Genomic DNA, 19,121 nt, shown 5'->3' with positions numbered 1-19,121 from the left:
ATCTGTTCTCTCAGCCATCTTCTTGAACTTTTCCCAAAAATCTGCATAATTTTCAGGTAAGGATCTTCAGCAACAAGGGTGGTTGCTCAGGCCAGAGCTGCACCAGTGAAGAAACCAATCAAATATCCCACTTTGGATCGGTCAAAGTAAAATTGTGCTGGTTAAAAGCAAAATAAACCACCAGGCTGTCCAAAAACGCCTTCAACCCAGTTTCATCTCTAGAATGCTTTAACATTGAGTGTCTTATTTGTTTATTTATTTTCTTTGAAAGGTTTTATATAGCGCTGGCTAGACCAGGGGATATCAGAGCGCTTTACATGTGCAATGACAGGATTACAGCAGTTGTTCAAGTGCACAGTATAACAGTGGTAAAAAACAACACTCCAATGAAATGTGCAAAGACAAGAATTACAGAAAAAGTTCTAGGGTACAATATAACGATAAGTAAATACAAACACTCCAATTGAAGACTAATAAATAGATATACAGCTAAAGCAGCTCCATTTATATATATAATGGATGCGGTGGGAACAGAATTCTGGGCAGAGCTGTAGGTGAGGCAGGAGTTAGGGAAGGATATGCAGGGGGAAACCAGGTTTGGGGGAGAGGGGGGTTGGTCAGTTGGGAGGGGTGTTGAGAGGAAGGAGGAAAGAGGAAGAGGAGTAGGAGGGTGGAGGGAAGGGGTGTGGTGTACAAGGGGTGAGAGAGAGGGGGAGAAGTGATAGGGGAGAGAGAAGGGGAGGCGGATAGGGACAGAAAAGGTACATTGTCTGAATTAGGGTCCCCAGTATTTGCAGAGGAGGTGCAGTTTAAGGTCTTTTTTGAAGGCAAGGCAGGAGGAGTTGCAACACAGTTCCTTTTTGGGGGGGCATTCCAGAAGATCGGTGCTTTTCCAGAGAAGGCGCGAGATTGAGTGGTTTTCTTTTTGAATAAGGGGGGGGCGAGGAGGAAAGTGTTAGTGCTCCTCATCATTTTGGATTCACCCTCTTTTTTTGAGTTTATTTGTGAGGTACAGGGGGACATTCTGGTGTAGGGCTTTATGTGTGATGCATGCTGTCTTGTAGGAGGATCTACCTTCAACGGGAAGCCAGTTAAGAGCCTTCAGGGCTGGGGAGATGTGATCAAGGCGTTTATAGTCAGTGATGAGCCTGGCTGCAAGGTGGAGCACAGATCTGAGAGGGGCTAGGTGGACTTTGGGGGTTCCTGTGAGGATGGCGTTACCATAGTCGATTTTAGAGAGTACCAATGATTGGACGACCTATTTGAAGTCTTCGAGGGGGAGGAAGGGTTTGATTTTCTTTAGGTGACAGAGAGTGAAGAGTGCTCCTTTAGCCGATTTTTTTAATGTGGTCGTTAAGGGTTAGATTTTTGTCAACGGTAATACCAAGTGATTTCGCTGAAGTGGACAAAGAGAGCGAGCAGTTGAGTGCATTAAGGTCAGAGATCTAGGCTTGGATGGGGAGTCGGTTGTTTTTAGGGGAGAAGAGGATGATTTCACTATTCTTAGGATTAAGTTTGAGATGGTTGGAGTGGAACCAGTGTTGGATTTTGTTTAAGGTATGGTAGAGAGACCACAAGACCTGTAGTGGATTGCCTGACAAAGAACCGTTTTCTCTGTCATCAATTTGTCCAATTCTAGGGTTTCTTCCTGGAGGACAGTGGCCAGGATCCATGCCGGGAACAGTCAAACATTTTTGGTGTTGCAACCTGTTGACTGCTGGATGCTTATTCGTAATCCAGATCTAGGTTTCTGCTGTCCGAGGTAAGAGCAACTGTTTCCACATGCCAAGATGTCACCACACACCGGAATATGTGGTAGGGAAGATCCCTCTGGAAGCTACCACCTTCTCAGAAGGAAAAAGCCAAAGGTATAAAAACCTCCTTGCTGAGGAAGTCTGCACAGTGTTAGCGATAACCAGGAGTGAGGAATCCAGGCAAGGAAAACCCAAGGGCAAAGAGTTAAGATCAGCAAGTGGAGGGTGCAAAGAAACAAGCAAAGGAATACAGTTTTGTTGCAACACACTCTCCAACCAGACTGAGGCCTTTAAATAGTAAAAGAACAGGTAAAGGAAAATACATCAAACACCACATGACAGGAAACTTAATGGATTGAAAAAGTCAGGAAGAAACTAAGGTAAGAACAGCCATGATAGAAAGGGAAAAGAAAAGAGACCAAAAACCTAAAATAGACTAGCAGCAGAGTCGCCTTAAAAGGCAGCTGTAAACCCTCAGGTAGGTGATTGCCATTTTGTAGTTTAAGAGAAAAGGAGCAGCAAGCAGGAGCCCACAAGTAAAAGGGGAAACAGGCCCAGGTGAGAGACTCTCTTAACCCACAGCTGCGTGCTTTGTACAGCTCCTTCTTGGCCACAGTAACCACAGGACCCTGCAAAGTAATTTGGTCCTTCAGCACTGAGGTGGCCATGAAGTCACAGACGTAACAAGTACAGAGTGAAAGATCAATGAACACGCCACTCGTCCTCCTTTGTTTGCTCTGATACTTAATGACTATTTATTTCTCCTTAGGAGGCATGCCGTTTATAATGCATCACTGTCTTCTGTACTTTTATGGCTTCATGGCCTCTGGTTATTTAGCTCTTGTAACTACTTAACACATTGCCAGCACAAGTCATACGCCTGGAAGGCTGCGCTCCAATGCAAATGCACTTTACTGCATTAATGGGTTTTGAGTTACTTAACAAAATGTGTCTCTTTTCTGTTCTGTAATTGTTTGAACTATAATTTAGGTAATTTTAATGAAGAAATGCATCAGGTTGGGTAAATGTTTTTTTACCTCTTTAGAGCTGAGTAAAAATACCTTTGATTACCTCATACTCCCTATATAATATATGTATCCCGTGTTTGAAGCAGCGTAGGAGGGGGCAGCCAGGATTTCGTGCCCCAGAAGTCCCTGCGTCCGTGACCGCATCTACTCTGCGCCCGGAGGCGCATAAATTTGGCAGTCGGGCCCCGCAGCGTGGGAGCCCGTGTTTGAAGCAGCGAAGGAGGGGGCAGCCAGGACGTTGTGCCCTAGCAGTCCCTGCAGCCGTGACCGCATCTACTCTGCGCCAGGAGACGCAGAAATTTGGCATTCGGGCCCGCAGCGCGGGAGCCCGTGCTTGAAGCAGTGAAGGATGGGCAGCCAGGACTTTGTTCCCCAGCAGTCCCTGCGGCCAAGACCACATCTACTCTGCGCCCGGAGGCGCATAAATTTGGCAGTCGGGCCCCGCAGCGTGGGAGCCCGTGTTTGAAGCAGCGAAGGAGGGGGCAGCCAGGACTTTGTGCCCTAGCAGTCCCTGCAGCCGTGACCGCATCTACTCTGCGCCAGGAGACGCAGAAATTTGGCATTCGGGCCCGCAGCGCGGGAGCCCGTGTTTGAATCAGTGAAGGATGGGCAGCCAGGACTTTGTTCCCCAGCAGTCCCTGCGGCCAAGACCACATCTACTCTGCGCCCGGAGGCGCATAAATTTGGCAGTCGGGCCCCGCAGCGTGGGAGCCCGTGTTTGAAGCAGCGAAGGAGGGGGCAGCCAGGACTTCGTGCCCAAGCAGTCCCTGCAGCCGTGACCGCATCTACTCTGCGCCAGGAGACGCATAAATTTGGCATTCGGGCCTGCAGCGCGGGAGCCCGTGTTTGAAGCAGTGAAGGATGGGCAGCCAGAACTTTGTTCCCCAGCAGTCCCTGCGGCCAAGACCACATCTACTCTGCGCCCGGAGGCGCATAAATTTGGCAGTCGGGCCCCGCAGCGTGGGAGCCCGTGTTTGAAGCAGCGAAGGAGGGGGCAGCCAATACTTCGTGCCCCAGCAGTACCTGCGGCCATGACTGCATCTACTCTGCACCCAGAGGCGCATATATTTTGCAGTAGGGCGCCGCAGCGTGGGACGCACGTGGGCGTGCCCGGGCCTGGCCCGTCTGCGCCCGTCAGAGCCCGGATGAGACTGGTCTGGGCCCTTTCTCTTGTCTCTGCCGTTCCTGTCGTGGTTCCTGTGAGAGCTCCATGGGATGTCAGTTGCTACTATCAATTCTTATCTGAAGTTGCCTGAGTTTTCTCTGCGTATTGCCTTGCACTATCTGAGTTGTTAACCCCTGTTCCTTAACAGCTTAAGATAATTTCGTGACTAAAAATGCCTAAAGGGAAGCAACTGTTAAATGGTAGCGGCAGTTTCAATCGATAACCTTTCAAGTATTTGCCCGGCGGTAATCGCCTCTCATACCACTCGATAATTTACCAATGAAAGAGGCAGGCGCCGGAGACTGGAAGGCAGGAAACAAAGTTTTATTCCGTCGGAGCAGAACACATCAGATCAGACAGCAAGGTATCGTCACGAGGTGCTCTAACTGCATCTCTGAGACCTGGTCTCTTATACACAGGTTTATTGCTTTATTACACATAGTACATTCTTGAGATTCCCTTGATGCATGAGAGAACATCCCATGAAGCCCCCGGCTCAGATCCGATCCCACACATAGTTACAGTAGAAGTTCCCACCTTACCCGCAGTAGGAGATGGCTATCGCGCAGCAGGGAATTCCGCCAATTCCCGGGGGTGCGTGCGAACGGCCGGGTCTCAGGGGGTAGGGGCTTTGATCCACTGTAATCCCTTTGATGTGGGGTGTTTCCCTTACAGTAGGGGCAATAAACTGCATCCGCCGGGCTAGGTGGTGGCCTGGGACCAGTTCGGACAATGGGGCGCAGAGGAAGGGGGTTATCAAAGGAGCGGCATGACCATGTATGGGATGTCGGTCGGATGTGGTTCCGTAGCAGGGCCGCGCAGAAGGAGAGGGTTTATGGCCTGTATGAGAGAGCGGGGGTGGCCGGCGCGAGGGGGATGCTCGCAGCGCCAGGGGAAAGCGCTGGCGATCGAGAATGAGCGGGGAGAGAGTGGGGTGCCTAAAATGGCGGCCGTGCATTCGCTGTGCGTGGCGCTGGGGAGAGGCAAGATGGCGCAGATAATGTTCAGTTTGCAAGCTAAATTTCCACAGTCCTCCCTTTTAACATATCTCGCCAGCTTGCCTAGTTCGGATCTATCCCCATAATACTCCGAACTTCCACCTCATACAGAGCTTTCATTCGCTCTGTTTCAAAGTCCAAAGTCTTAGGGCAGATGCAGTTCATAAAAAGCGAACATAAAGGTGGCAGACACTGAATCCCCAAGCAACATCCACATAGTATCACAATTGGTATGAGGATAAATGAAAACAGCCTCCATCCCCAACTTTTAATAGTGTCCCAAAACCAACTCCCCAGTGACCATTCTTCTTGCTCTTGATGGACCTCTGCGGACAGTCTGTGGAGGTGTTCAATTGCTTTGTAGACTGAGGGTGAGTTATCCGGTACGTAGGTACAACAGCTGGACCCGATGATGCGGCATGCTCCTCCACGATCAGCCAGAACCACATCTAGAACGAGGCGGTTCTGAAGGGCCACTAAGCGGACGGCCTGGAGCTCGGCGGTGTTGTTGGCGAGGGCGCCAGCCGTAATGTTCATCGCCGTTTCGACTGCCTGGGTTAAGTGGCGGATGGCTTGGCTGTTTGCCATTGGACCCCAGAGAGGAACGAGGCCTTTCACTGCGTCCATGAACTGTGCTCCGGCGGAGTCGGCTTGCACAATGTCTTTGGCCCGCTTCTGTCGGTGATGGTTTGCTGGAGCCACATATGTCGGAGGAAGGACAAAGGCGATGTAGCAGGTGCCTCCCCAACCTTTCGGAAGCCAGGTGTAGGCCTTAGTACCACAGACGAAGTACATATTCGGGGAGGCAACAAAGGAGGGTGGGTCAACTGAGTCCAATGTTCGGGTGATGAGGCAGGAGCTGTGGCCCACCAGCTGTGCCCCCAGGCCTTCGAGGCACACAAATCCAGTGATGTTGATGACGGACAGGGCCACTGTTAGGGTGGCGGCCGTCCGTTTCCGGAGGTAAGAGAAGGTGGGTCTGGCTGGGTTGTTGAACACTTGCATTTCAACTCGTTCTTTGGCAGGGATGTCCATGTGAAAGGAAGTGTTCGATCTCAGAGGGCAGAAGAGGGCAGAAGTTCTTCCAGTTTTGTTCAGCCAGAACCCATGGTAGAAATGTGACATGGTTCTGCCGGAAGTGGCATTGTCCCTGTAGCTTTCTTGCAGGAGGATTAGCCAGGCGAGGCAGGAACCATGGACAGAAAAAGGTGAAGGGATGAAAGGGATAGAGTGTCCAGTGGCATGTGGTAGCAATCCACAGATCCAGCAATTAGTGGCGTTGGCAGCAAGATTGTGTTGGTGGAGCAACTGCACAAAAGAGTTATTCCAGAACTCCTTACGCCTTTCTCGGAGTTGGGGTGAAAGTGAGATCAGATGGTGTTCTTTCGTGGTGGTAGGTTGAACGGTGGTCAGCAATATCTTATGAGCGGGTGTGCCCTCCTCCATGATCCAGAAGGTGACCACGAGAAGAAGGCAAAAGAGAAGGGTAGTGAAAAGTGCAATAGTCTTTAAGCTGTGCATTCGGTCAGTCTTTGGGTTTTTGTAGTGGATCTTCGGACGTCCGGTTGCTTCCATCATCTTCATGTCGGGCGCTTCCATCACCTTCAAGAGACTCGGTAGCGGGCAGAACCACAGACTTCGCTTAGTTTCTCTCCTGGTGGCCTTTGAGGTGACTAGGCTACCGCTCTGAGGTTTCCACTTAGCCTGTGGTCTGCTTAGCCGAAGTTCTCTCCTTTCGTCGCAAGTTATACCCTTCCTTGGATGGCACGGTGGGATCAGGGTATCTTACTAACTCGAGTGTCTCTGTATCTGGGCAGCGGCTCAGGGATGGTCGGTCTTTGTCCAGAAGTTCTTCTTGGGCGGTGATGTTGTCCGTGGTTGTCAGGGTCGGTGATACCTTCTTGCAGTGGTGTGCATGCAGCCAATTGCGTTTCCCCTCCACTCGAAGAGCTGTTCGGGTGGTGATCAGGACTTGCAGGGGGCCCGTCCACCGGGGCTCCAGACTCTTGGTGCGCTGGAAGTTACGCACTAAGACGAAGTCACCAGGTTGGATGTCGTGTCCGGGGCCCCTGGAAACATCGGGAATGGCGTGCAGCACCTGCTGATGGATAACAGACAACGTTTTAGTTAGGTTATACAAATAGTCAGACATGAGGACGTCCGGGACGTCGTGGATGGATGTTGGCTTTGGAGCAGCCCAAAGGTTCATGGGCCGCCCGAAAACGACCTCGTAGGGGGTTAAGTGGTGTTTAGTGGGGGTGGAACGCATTGATAGCAATGCTAGCGGGAGAGCGTCTGGCCATCTCAGTCCTGTGTTGGCGACTATTTTTGCTATCTTAAGCTTCAAGGTGGCGTTGTGTCGTTCAACCAAGCCTGCAGATTGGGGATGGAAGACCGCATGGAATTTCTGTTTTACACCCAACCCTTTTAAGATGAGTTGGATAACTTCGGCTACGAAGTGAGGGCCGTTGTCGCTCCACAAAATTCGACAAAGGCCGTATCGGGGGAAGAATTCCTTCAGTAGTACTTTTGCGGTAGTCATGGCGGTGTTGTCGTGGGTTGGATAGGCTTCCACCCACTTGCTGAAGGCACACACAACGACAAGTACGTACTTCAAACCTTGGCACCTTTCTAACTGGACATAGTCCATTTGTAGGACTTCAAAAGGGTGATTGGGGACCCCAAACCCTCCCCGGGGTACAGCAGTTCCTTTCCCAGGGTTGTGTTGGAGGCATACTAGGCATTGTTGGACCAGACGTTTGGCTGAGTCTGGGATCTTGTCGTTGTGCCAGACTTTGGAGACGAGTTCGATCATGGGGGCAGACCCTATGTGTGCGGGGGAGTGTGCCATGGTCAGCATGGGGATCAAGTATGAGTCTGGTAGCAACCATTTGTTCGAGTCTTTAGTCCGCCAGCAACCATCATCGTCCTTCAATCCCACCCGTGCCCATTCAGTTAACTCGTGTGGTGTACTGGCTAATTGGATGTCCCTAATCGTTTCCCTAGCATCCTTCCATTTCTCAGCTTGTGACCTGGTCACGTACATATGGGTCGTGGACCTATTCTCGGCTGTGGTCCGGGCAGTAATGTCAGCTAGTGCATTTCCCTGTCCTATAATGTCTGTCACCTTCTTGTGTGCTTGGCATTTGATCACAGCCAGCCGTGTGGGGAGGAGGACCGCTTCGGTCAGGGCAGAGACTAGATCTCCATGCAGGATGGGTGTGCCATGAGAAGTCAAGAATCCCCTCTCTTTCCATAAGAGCCCAAAGTGGTGAACTACCCCGAAGGCGTACTGACTGTCTGTGTAGATGTTTGCGGTTGTCCCTGCTGCCAGGATGCAGGCTCGTGTGAGAGCAATTAGTTCCGCCGCCTGTGCGGATCGCTGTGTGATGCGGGCTGTCTCAACAACTGTTCGGGCTGTGGTGACTGCATAGCCAGCTGAGGTGGTGCCATCGGGGAGCTTGATGCATGAGCCATCCACCCACAGTTCTCCGTCAGGGTCCGGGAAGGCAGTATCTCGGAGGTCGACCCTACTCTTGGTCTGTTCGTCGGTGAGGGTCACACAGTCGTGTATAGGGGACGCATTGGGATCAGTGTCAGGGAGAGGAAGTAGAGTAGCTGGATTCAGAGTGGTGCATCGTTTCAATGTGATGTGGGGTGCAAGCAGAGTCAGTTTGTAACCGGTCAGTCGTGCGCTAGTCAGGTGTTGAGTCTTGGTTTGGTTCAGGAGGGTGTCAACCGCATGGGGTACCAATACTGTGAGGGGGTTTGAGAGTACGATCCCCTCGCTTTGCCGGATAGAGATAGCCGCGGCGGCTACTGCTCGAAGGCATGCGGGCAAAGCTCTGGCTACAGGGTCAAGAGTGGCAGAGAAGTAGGCACAAGGGCGTTGTTTAGGGCCTATGGACTGGGTTAGGACAGACAACGCACATCCCTCCCTTTCGTGGGTGTAGAGGGAGAAAGGTTTAGTGTAGTCTGGGGTTCCTAGGACTGGGGCCGAACAGAGGGCGTCTCGTAATTCTATCAAGGAGGATTGACATTCGGGTGTCCAGGGGAGGGGGAAGGGGACATCTTTAGCCAGCAGGGAAAGTAGAGGTTTTACGATAAGACTGAAGTTTGGCAACCATTGTCGACAAAAGGAGGTGAGGCCTAGTAGGGACCGCACTTGCTTCTGAGTTTTGGGAACAGGGGTTTCTAGGATGGTCTGAATTCGGTCAGGGGTAAGTTTCCTCCCGTCTTTGGATAGTAGGTGGCCTAGATACGTTACTTGGGGCTGGCAGAATTGCAATTTCTTTCTGGAGACCTTGTGACCGTTCTCCGCAAGGAAGCGGAGGAGGTGAATGGTGGCTGTGACGGCAAGTGGAGTGGTGTCGGCCGCCAAAAGAATGTCATCCACGTACTGTATCAACACCACTCCATCGGGTAGTTGGACTGCATCTAGCTGCCTCTTGAGGGCTTGGCTATAAATACTGGGACTCTCAGTGTAGCCTTGGGGTGCCCTGCAGAATCTGTACGAACGGGCTTTTAAAGTGAAGCCGAACAGGTAACGGCTGTCTGGGTGGATGGGGATGGAAAAGAATGCGTTTTTGAGGTCAATAACAGTAAAGGTGGTGGCAGTGGATGGAATCAGGGTGAGGATGGTGGTGATGTCTGAGACCACGGGGTACTGGGGTATGACTACTTTGTTAACCTCTCGCAAATCAACAATGAAACGGTAGGCTTTCTCATCTCCCTCGCCTTGCTTCTTTACAATGGGTAGGATAGGGCTGTTACAAACATTACTGACTACTTCTTCTACCACTCCTGCCTCGACTAGGGACTCGATGATTTCCACCAATGCCTTCTCGCCTTCGGGTGATATCCGATACTGTGGAAGCTTTGGGAGCACTGCGTCCGGTCGGACGGTTATGTGTACTGGGTCAATCACCATGCGCCCTACATCTGAGTCGGTTTTAGCCCATAGATGTGAAGGTAATGTGTTGAGTAGGGACATGTCAGCATCGGTTATAGAGAGCATACGCCGTGTGTGACAGGGTCTGGACAGATCTGGGTTATCGTGTAGGATGACTCGGACTCCGTCTGGGGAGCATCTGATGGTAGCTCGAAAATGTTTTAGCAAATCAAGTCTCATAATAGCATCGGGGGTGTTGGAGGAGAGCAGAAAGGTCGTGTCAGTGGTGTTATCTTCTAAGTCAAAGGAGATTGGTGCTGATAAGGGGTTAGTGGAGGGCGTTCCATCGAAGCCTATTGAGGTTACATGTGAGCCAGACAAGGGTGCCCTAGGGATCAGTCGTTTGGATAACGCACTACGTGTCGCCCCAGTGTCTACCAGGAATGGAGATTTTGTGCCCAAGACCTTAGCAGTGACGTAAGGACCTTGCTGGTCAACACGGAGTTCGACTGGATCCTTCCCTTGCCCCTGGCGGTCCTATGCGAAGTCATGGGTGCTTTCGTAGTCGGACTGCTGACACTGGTTTTGTCGAGGGCGATCAAAGGTGTTTGGTCTGCCTGGCCTGTCGTTGATTGCGTTGTTCGTGTGCCCTCGTCCCTGTCCTCTATTTCTGGGGTCATATGCGGTGTTTCTGGGATCCCTATTTTTGTTAAGTTCCAGAAGGACCGGGCACTGGGATTTCCAGTGTCCGAACCCTCTACAGAACGCACATTGGTTCCCATCTAAGTCTCTCCGTCCGTTGTAGGGTGTAGGGGTATGGTCTCTAGGGGGTAGCTTTCTTGGGGCGGTTGGTTGGTAATTCTCTTTCGGGGGTTCCCTTCCTATGGTCACCCCTTGCAACTGTGCTATCATTACCCTCTCCTTTAGTTCCTTTTTCTTCTTCTCTGACGCCCTATCGTTCTCGTTTTTCTGGTTTTCGTAGTATTGGGCCATCTGGAGAATTGCTGCGGGTTTTGAGGCTGCCCAACTACTCTCGCTGGTCTGCAGTTTCTGGGAAACTTCTTGTGACAGACCCTTCACATAATTCTGGACAAAGAGGTGATGTCCGGTTGCGGTGGTCATGTCTTGGCCACTGTAGTCGGAAAACACAGTCTCGAATCGGGAGAAGTATTCAGACACATCCTCCTGGGGTTTCTGGCGACAAGCCGTCACTATTGACCAATCTACCTTTCTTTCCGGGATTAGAGTCTTCAGCTTAAGTACAATCTTGTCTGGGAGCTCTAATATGGCTTTCGGGGGTTTCTGTCCCGGTTCTCGCTGTTTATCTATGGTATCGAGTTGTACCCAGGTATATCCGAACGGCTCAGCGTGGTCAACTTTCCGGATTTGCTTCCACACATCAGCCGGCAGACATAGCCCAAAGAACAAGTCGATATCTGCTAAAGTCATTATCATAGAACCTAAGGCTGTACCCAGTTCAGTGTAGAAGGCAGTCGGGTTCTTTCTCAAGTCGGGTAGAGTTTTTCTAAAGGTCAAAATATCTTGCCGGTCCCACGGCTGGTAGACCCAGTTATATACAACCCTTCCCTTCGCATCTTGGTGGTTGATGTCGTCATGTGTTCCCTGACCTCGCGGGGGGACCCAGTAGGGGGCAGCTTCTTTGATGGGCATCATGGCATCAGCCCTTCCTTCCTGGGGCTTAGTCGCTATGGGGGTTTCTGCTTTGGTGGTCTGCCTGTGTTCTCTAAGGTGTCGATAGACCTCGAGTGTACGAGTGAAGAGGTTCGTTACATCGCCCTCTCCTTCTTCCCCAATGTCTACCTTCCTATATAGGGTCGCTAAGCCTTCGGGACCTTTATCGCGGTACCTATCCTCATATGCATTTAGGGCATGATAACAAAGTCGTACGACAAAGTGTCGTTTGCGGCTGTCTGCATACGAGTTATATACGTCTGTTATATACTCCTCACTTTCCTTACGCTCCACTAGAGTCTTTACTATTTTGTCGATTCCTGCTCGTTCATCCTTCGTTAGTCGATTCATTCTGGTGGAATCTTTCTTTCTCATCTCAGGGTCATCCAACGTTATTGCCGACGTGTTCAGTACAGGAGGCTCGGCCGGCGCGGAGGCCGTGAGGACCGAGGCCCCTGTACTGCTTTCGCTCGTGTTTGGGGGTGGTGGGTGTTGCACTACTGACTGGGAGGGTGCGTATGGAGGGGGCATGTAAATGATCGGGGGACCTAATAGTAATTCATCATTCGTTCGCTGTTTAGAGGATAACTCAGGGTAGAGCAAAGAAGGGGTCCTAACAGCGTACTGGCCTGATGTTTCGGGCTCCTGTCTTAGTTTAGTTTCCCTTCTCTCCTTTATTTCTTCTTCTAACTTTCTAGCGGCAAGGTGAGCTGCTTTGCGTAATTCCTTTTCTGCTTTTACTTCTTCCCTCTTTTTCCGTTGCGTTGCTTCTTTGCGCCACATGCCGATACTGTCAAGCATAGTAGGCGTCGTCTTATTGCTACGCAGAGCTATTTCTAGCACTTCTATCTTATGGTCGTCGAAGGATCCCATCAGTGGCCACTGACTCTCGGGGTCCTTCTTTGTATATTTATGCCATAGCTTGGTATAAGCTACGGCGACTAGTCCATATTTAGTGAACATGTCCTTATTAGGGGTGCCTTCCAGTGGGGCCGGATGGTTCACCTCTAATAAGCGGTCCGGGCAGAACCAACTACCAATCAGTGGGGAGAAGATAGGCATGACGGGTTTCAACGGGGACAAAAGTCAGCACTACCTATCTTTTCACTGCTTGCAAAGACTAGACAGAATATCTCTGTTCCTCGTTATTTGTAAGCAGAGAATACCTCCAAAGAACCAATATCGAACAACTAGTGTTCGGACAATCAATCAATCAATCAATGGGGAGATAAAGATAGGCACGACGGGTTTCAACGGGGACAAAAGTCTGCGTTACCTACCCTTCACTATTTGCAAAGACTAGACAGAATATTTCTATTCTACGTTATTTGCAAACAGAGAATATCTCAAAGAGCACTATTCTTCAAAACAATCAATGTTCGGACAATCAATCAGTGGGGAGATAAAGATAGGCACGACGGGTTTCAACGGGGACAAAAGTCTGCGTTACCTACCCTTCACTATCTGCAAAGGGAGAGAGAGAGAGTATTTCTACTCCTCCCCGTTTGTAGACAGCGAATATCTCAAAGAGAACAATCAATGAGCACAATCAATGAGCAATACTAGTATTCCAAAGCTTCAGACAATCAATCAATTATTTCGCAATTTGTCGTGTATCACGACCTTACCCGGACCGCGTGGACAGTTTCTCGTCTTCCGCCTCCAGCGCCCGATCGTCCTCTACTCTCCGTATTTGCCGCGGCACTCCTGATGGTTCCCAGTCAGGACCGTAGATCACTCGAGAGAGGTCTGCTCGGAACCAGTGAAGTTCGGATGATCGGCTGCCAGACGAGGGTCTATTGGGCAGGAGCTCTCCCGATCGTTGCAGTCGTTCACTCTGTCGTCGGGACCTCTCCCACTGGATCCACGTGTCGCTGATGGGCCCCACGTTTGGGACGCCAATTGTTAAATGGTAGCGGCAGTTTCAATCGATAACCTTTCAAGTATTTGCCCGGCGGTAATCGCCTCTCATACCACTCGATAATTTACCAATGAAAGAGGCAGGCGCCGGAGACTGGAAGGCAGGAAACAAAGTTTTATTCCGTCGGAGCAGAACACATCAGATCAGACAGCAAGGTATCGTCACGAGGTGCTCTAACTGCATCTCTGAGACCTGGTCTCTTATACACAGGTTTATTGCTTTATTACACATAGTACATTCTTGAGATTCCCTTGATGCATGAGAGAACATCCCCTGAAGCCCCCGGCTCAGATCCGATCCCACACATAGTTACAGTAGAAGTTCCCACCTTACCCGCAGTAGGAGATGGCTATCGCGCAGCAGGGAATTCCGCCAATTCCCGGGGGTGCGTGCGAACGGCCGGGTCTCAGGGGGTAGGGGCTTTGATCCACTGTAATCCCTTTGATGTGGGGTGTTTCCCTTACAGTAGGGGCAATAAACTGCATCCGCAGGGCTAGGTGGTGGCCTGGGACCAGTTCGGACAATGGGGCGCAGAGGAAGGGGGTTATCAAAGGAGCGGCATGACCATGTATGGGATGTCGGTCGGATGTGGTTCCGTAGCAGGGCCGCGCAGAAGGAGAGGGTTTATGGCCTGTATGAGAGAGCGGGGGTGGCCGGCGCGAGGGGGATGCTCGCAGCGCCAGGGGAAAGCGCTGGCGATCGAGAATGAGCGGGGAGAGAGTGGGGTGCCTAAAATGGCGGCCGTGCATTCGCTGTGCGTGGCGCTGGGGAGAGGCAAGATGGCGCAGATAATGTTCAGTTTGCAAGCTAAATTTCCACAGCAACAGGGGACCAGGGATGGGACCCCTAAGATCCCGAAGTCTCTCCAAAACTCTACACTCGACTGCTTTTTAATAAAGGCTGCCTCAGCTATTGACAAAGAAATTCTGGCAGTTGAACGACGGTTATTCTTAGGGGGGAGTTCCCTTGTACCTTTAAATCAAGATCTATTGATCAGCGGGGTGCATGAGTTTAATGAACAAGGAGCCTCGGAAAGCTTGCAGATTCAAGCTATTTCTCAAACTGAGCCATTGCCACCTCCCGAGATATCACCCCCCATCATTCTGTTTCCGTGGTTCCTGGTCCTCCTGGCAAAAGGAAGAAGTTGAAACATCTGGAACCCTTAGTTGGTGCTAAAACAAGATCCAAGAAAAAGTTGCAGGACCTATCGCAGGGGATTAACAGCGCCCATCCAGCTCCTGTTATTGCGCATGAACCAGTCACTTCACCTTGCTCACCATATGACACAGACATTCTTCTAAATCGGCTGGAAGAACTTTTAACTAAAAACCTCAAACCAATTTTGTCTAGACTTGATAAGCTATAGCGCAATGTGGAACTTTTAACAAAATCTATTACATGTGTACTGGAAAGGGGAGGAAAAGACATGGTACAACAACCGGACAGCACTAGTATGGGGGGGTCTCACGGCCCAGTAGGCACTCAAAATAGGAAAGGGAATTATAATAATCTGCACATACCGGTAGCACAGTCGGCGTGGCAGGTATTACCTTGGGGGAAGCCAACTGCGAAAATAGGGTCTTTGAGTATACCAGTCATGTAAACAACTGCGAAGTCAATGGTGGTAGGCCTAGGTTTGAAATCCAGAGTTCCAAATTTTATCAAAAGGGGAATGGCCCACTGAGGCAGCCACCATGCCAAACAAATGCTTTGGCCCATTCTGTTAATCAATCACATGAGGCTACCCTGGATCTACCACCCGAATGCTGTCCTTTTGTCGTTATACTCACTAATGTCCCCCTGCTCCAGGCCAATCTGCAAGAATCCACAGGCCAGCTAAAAAACAAGGTTTGCCACTGGCTATCTCACTCCACGGAGTATGATAATTCAAGCTATAAAGACATCCTGATGGTAAGAAGAGTAGGATGGGTTGATCCCCTACACAAGCCCATCAACAGAGATTGTGTTGTTATAAACTGTCGAAGTCCGGATCTTACGGGGTCTATAATTAGGAGTGGGAGTAATGCTACCAGAAGGGGTCCAGCACAGGGGAAAGGCATAATGCCGCTGGGGTTCTTTTATATGCGAAAAGAACAATTGATGGACAGAATGCAGAACAATGTCATACATTCACCCCAGTACAGAGATCTGGGCCTAAATCCATAGTTTTTTTGCTCACCATGCCATTCTAGTTTGGACCCAGCCATATGCAAATCAGTCTTGACCCTGTGCCCAATGAGAACAGTCCAGCCCGAACTGCCAGGCCAGGTCCTCCCTGAAATGGAAACAAGCATCCTAGGACCGGTTTCGGGCTTTCAGCCCTCAGCAGCCAGGATAGCTTGACTCCAGTGGCATGGAGAGCATGGGACCCACGTCTGAGCATACCCGTCCCACTCGGGATGACAAATGCAAAAAGAACAATTGATGGACAGAATGCAGAACAATGTCATACATTCACCCCAGTACAGAGATCTGGGCCTAAATCCATCAATTTTTTGCTCACCATGCCATTCCAGTTTGGACCCAGCCATATGCAAATCAGTCTTGACCCTGTGCCCAATGGGAACAGTCCAGCCTGAACTGCCAGGCCAGGTCCTCCCTGAACTGGAAACAAGCATCCTAGGACTGGTTTCGGGCTTTCAGCCCTCATCAGCCAGGACAGCTTGACTCCAGTGGCATGGAGAGCACGGGACCCACGTCTGGGTATACCCGTCCTACTCGTGGTGACAAATGCAAAAAGAACAGTTGATGGACAGAATGCAGAACAATGTCATACATTCACCCCAGTCCAGAGATCTGGGTCTAAATCTATCTTTTTTTGCTCACCATGCCATTCCAGTTTGGACCCAGCCATGTGCAAATCAGTCTTGACCCTGTGCTCAATGGGAACAGTCCAGCCCGAACTGCCAGGCCAGGTCCTCCCTGAAATGGAAACTAGCATCCTGGGACCGGTTTCGGGCTTTCAGCCCTCATCAGCCAGGATAGCTTGACTCCAGTGGCATGGAGAGCACGGGACCCACGTCTGGGCATACCCATCCCACTCCGGGTGACAAATGCAAAAAGAACAATTGATGGACAGAATGCAGAACAATGTCATACATTCACCCCAGTACAGTGATCTGGGTCTAAATCCAGTGTTTTTTAATCACCATGCCATTCCAGTTTGGACCCAGCCATATGCAAATCAGTCTTGACCCTGTGCCCAACGGGAACAGTCCAGCCCGAACTGCCAGGCCAGGCCCTCCCTGAACTGGAAACAAGCATCATAAGACCGGTTTCAGGGTATGTCACCCTTCTTCAGCTAGACTAGCTTAAATCCAGTGGCACAGTGAGCAAGGGACCCACGTCTGGGCATACCCCCCACTTAGGGCGAAAAGTGGTACAGCAAACAAATGATGGACGGAATGCTGACAATGCAAACATTCTTCGTGGCGTAGTGGGCAAAAGAACGATGGATTTAACTCAGGGGGGGGCAGAAAAGCCCACTAGACACTAGGGATGTCTTTTTTAGCGTTAAGGAAGCGACCCCTTGGGCAAGGGTCGCTTCCTGGGCCCAGATTTTTATTAAGACTTTTCTGCCCCCCCGGGGGCAGATCGGTCTTTTGTGTAGCCGTTTCTGGTCCCGGGGGGGGGGGGGCAGAAAAGCCCACTAGACACCAGGGAATTAGTTTAAATAAAAATGGAAGTGACCCCAGGGGTCGCTTCCAGGGGGCAATTTTTTATAATATGTATTTTGCCCCCCCGGCCAGGGACAGATTAGCCTGTTTTTTTTCCTGCTGTTTTCTGCCCCACCTGGCACACAACCCGATTTACCATTTGGGTAGTAACATAGCATGTTATAATGTTTATTGTTATATTTTTTGTGAATTGCAATTTTAATGTTTTTTTTTTTTTAACTATTTTGTTCTAGGTGAAGGCTTTTGCTCTTTCCAGTTTGCGGTTTCGTTACTGGTGGTTCTGCTGTTTGTGTAGTTTGGTAAGAGACTTTTTTTTGTACAATGTAAATGTGTTTGATTTCTCTGCATGAATTGTTTTTTGCAAATGGTGTAATAATAGCAGTATGTTTGGTTTTTGAGTGTCAAAATCTGTTTGCATTTGTGCTCGATGTGTATTTTGTTGTCTTGTGAGTACATTTTTTTTTTTCTTCTTTCTAGTTGGATATCGTTGGTTTTTACTGTGTCACTGCAGAGTAGGTTCTGGTGAGTGTAGCTGTCTCTTGTAATTGAATTGTATAGTTTTTGAGTACATTGATCTTTGTGATAAAGGTACACATTTCTTTACTTACTTGGTTTGCACATTGTTGGTTGTTGTTGACTTGTTTGTGCAGTCTTCTATCTTAGTAAGTATAATGGCTAGCCGCAGGATTACTGCTCAGCAGGTTGTTGTTTTGCTTTTTGAGTCTTCCTCTGACCATGGTTCAGAGACTGACTCTGCATCTGAGGCAGAGGAGGCAGGGGACGATTCTGGCAGTGAGGTTTCTCTCCATATGGAGTCATCGGATGATGAAGATACTCTTAGTGCGGATGAAGTGCCTGTGTTAGAGGAGGAGACTGATGTGCCGATAGTGCGGCAAGAGGCATCTGGGCTGCAGCCTGGGGCTGCAAGGCTTCCCGTTGGTGTAGTGCGGCATGAGGCTCCTGGGCTGCAGCCTGCGGCTGCAAGGCTTCCCGTTGGTGTAGTGCGGCAAGCGTTATCTGGGCTGCAGACTGGGGCTGCAAGGTTTCCTTTTGAAAGTGATGACCTCTGGGTTGCCCCTGGCATGGTGCAGCCGGCATTGCCAGACTTTACTGGTGTTCCAGGGTGTAGAGTGAATACTGAAACATTTTTGCCGATAAATTTTTTTCAGTTGTTTATGGACGATGTGTTTTTGGCAGAGATTGTTGAGCAGACTAATTTGTATGCCGAACAGCTTTTGAGGGACAACAGTGCCAGTCTTAAGCCACACTCTAGAGCTACCCGGTGGACTCCCACAAATCTTGGAGAGATGAAGAAGTTCTTGGGTTTAACTTTTTTGATGGGCTTGCTAAGGAAGCCATCAATGTCTTCATATTGGTCTACTAGTCCCTTGATGGCAACTGATATTTTTCCTGCAGTCATGAGTCGTGACAGGTATTTGCTTCTGCTTCGGATGATGCATTTTGTTGATAATAGTTTAGCGTTGCCACGAGATCACCCTGAATGTGGCGGTCTTTTTAAGATTAGGCCTGTCCTTGATCACTTTGTTGATCGATTTTCTGAGATCTATGCCCCTGGGAAAGAAATTGCAGTGGATGAGTCTTTGGTGTTGTTCAAGGGCCGCTTGGTTTTTAGGCAATACATTCCTAGTAAGAGGGCACGCTATGGAATTAAGCTGTATATGCTGTGTGACAGTAGGACTGGATATGTCTCTAATTTCAGGGTGTACACCGGTAAGGAATCCAGGATTAACCCCCCTGGTTGTCCGTCCACTTTTGGAGTGACTGAGAAAATTGTTTGGGAACTTGGTAGAGGATTTTTTAACAAAGGCCACCATTTATATGTAGATAGCTTCTACACTGGTGTGCGGTTGTTCAGGGAATTGGCCAAAGTGGACACTGTTGCTTGTGGCACAATCCGCTCTAACCGTAAAGGTTTCCCAAAAGAACTTGCTTGTCAAAAGCTTGTGCGGGGACAGTGCAGTGCGTTGCGTTGCG

Source organism: Triturus cristatus, chromosome 9 (genome assembly GCF_964204655.1).
Source record: "Triturus cristatus chromosome 9, aTriCri1.1, whole genome shotgun sequence".
NCBI classification, from domain to species: domain Eukaryota; kingdom Metazoa; phylum Chordata; class Amphibia; order Caudata; family Salamandridae; genus Triturus; species Triturus cristatus.
The sequence above is the reverse complement of the archived record's forward strand: the minus strand, read 5'-3'. Positions refer to the sequence as shown.